Below are 2,264 nucleotides of genomic sequence, written 5' to 3'. Positions count from 1 at the left end.
TGTGCATTCCTTTGTAAACTTTAAGGTTCATGTCCAGGACTGGGATTGCTGGCTCAGAGAGCATTAATTTTACTAAGTACTGCTTCAGTGCCTTCCAGGACTCCTGCAGCCACCTACATTCCCACCACAGAAGGTGAAGATTCCTGTTGTTTATGTTCTGCCAAACATGTGGCATGATCCATGCCCATAATGTATCTAGAATGATATATCTTTATGTAATTTTCATTTTTTCTATTCCAGAGGTGGAGCAATGGATTACCTTGCTCCTGGCAAAATGGAGCTCGAGGCCATGAGTAGATATACCAGCCCAGTGAAACTGGCTCTCTTCCCCCACCTGACCACAGTACTATTGGCTGCTAGCATATTCTTTACCCTCTGGTTCTTCATTTGCAAGGTTACCTCCCCCAAGTGCACTCTGGATATCTACAGAGTTCCTCATCTCTTTGGTGGCCTCGCTCCTCATGGGATTTGGAGTCCCCTTCCTGCTGCTCTGGGTCAGCATGTACATCTGAACTCTCAAAGGTTCCAATCAGGTGGCTTCATGGAACCCCTGCTTTGGTCAACTGATTGTTTTACTACTGCTGGGAGCGCCCTCTCCAGCTGCTCACAATAAAGGTAGATGTGTGCAAAAAAATTTTCATTTTTGTATTTACCAATGAACATGAGCCTCTCCTTATAAGACTAGTGATTTTTTTAGGCTTCTTCTGTAAGTTCCTGGTCCAAATTTTTGCAATCCTATGTTGAGATATTTATATTTTTCTTACTGATTTGTAGTAATCTCTACTATAGTAAAACACACATACACACACACACACACAGAAACACATGCATACAAATCACTTGGGGACCTTGATACAATACATATTCTGACCTACTGGGTTTGAGGTGAGTCCCCAAAGTCTATATTTTCCATAAACTCTTAGATGGTAATGATAATAATGATGAGGCCTGTCCAAGAACCACACTTTAAGTGGCAAGGTTGAAGATTATATTTGACTACCTGTTAACCTTTATCCTTCCATTTATATTTAAATTTATCACAGTTCATAGAAGTATCCAACTGGGGGTTTGCATGATATTGGTCAAAGTAATTAATAATAAAATAAATTTAAGTATTCTAAAAATATATATTATTCTTGATTAAAGGACAGGCATATCTTTCCACTTACCCAGATCATTTTCTATGTTATTAACTTCAAAATTTTTCCATAGATTTCTCATGTAGCTTTAGTTAAGACCTAAATACACATTAGTTTTTGTGAATTTTCTGAAAAGTGTATCATTTATAGTTGGTTATAACTGGTTTGGAGAGGGATGCTATTGATTTTATTATGTTTGTACTTTACCGACAACCTCGTTGAAAACTAACCCTTATTAGTCCAAATGCTTTGCTGATCGTTACGGTCATTGTTGTTGTTTTTAGGTACATAACCACTTAATGTGCCCCAAATCCCAATTTTATCTTTTCTCTGTCAATTCCTAACACTTATTCTCAGAGCATTGATCAAGATATCAAATACTATATTATACAGTAGCTGTGCTAGCGAATGTCCTAATCTTGACCTATATTTTAAAAAGAGCATCTAAATGTTTTCAGTAGGTATAATGTTTGTGGTAGATTTTTAGCAATCATTGAACTTAATGGGAAAAAAATGTATTTTATATGTTTTTAGATATATTTATTAGGAATATGTTTTTATAGGAATATACCTGCACATATGTACAATTATACACACACACACACACACACACACATATATCCTTATATAATATAAAAACAAATACATTTAATAATTATCAGTCCCCAAGTATCCCTAATTTATGAAGGGTTTTTACCAAAACATTACTGAAGAATTTTCTGCATCTAAAGATATCAAAGAGTTTTCTTCCTAGAAATCATTAACACATAAACGGAGTTATATGAATTATAATGATAGAATTTCTGATGTTAAATCATGTTGTAACTTATGTAATTATTACTTGATCATTATGTATTATAAAATACATCTTTATTTTATCTAGCTCTTGCCTTGTTTCAAATTTTTCACATATAATCATAAGAAGAGCCAAAACTTTTCTCTTCCTCTTTATCTACTGGGATTAAGATTACAATAGTCTCCTTAAATAACTTTGGAAGGTTTCCTTTTTCTCTTTTCCTCGAGTTTGTGTGGACAGATTAACAGAATTCCTATAAAAACAGACCTTGGATACTTATGGTCACGAAGTTTTGAATACTATCTTTATTGTTTACCTGTCTTCATGTT

General features: G+C 34.5%; 1 pseudogene; it reads left to right on the top strand.

Moving 5' to 3' along the window:
• Positions 1-274: 274 nt before the first annotated feature.
• LOC123599787 lies at positions 275-512 on the top strand (annotated as a pseudogene).
• Positions 513-2,264: the final 1,752 nt, after the last annotated feature.

This window comes from Leopardus geoffroyi, chromosome A1 (genome assembly GCF_018350155.1).
Source record: "Leopardus geoffroyi isolate Oge1 chromosome A1, O.geoffroyi_Oge1_pat1.0, whole genome shotgun sequence".
NCBI lineage: Eukaryota > Metazoa > Chordata > Mammalia > Carnivora > Felidae > Leopardus > Leopardus geoffroyi.
This window is presented reverse-complemented; position numbering and strand designations above follow the sequence as displayed.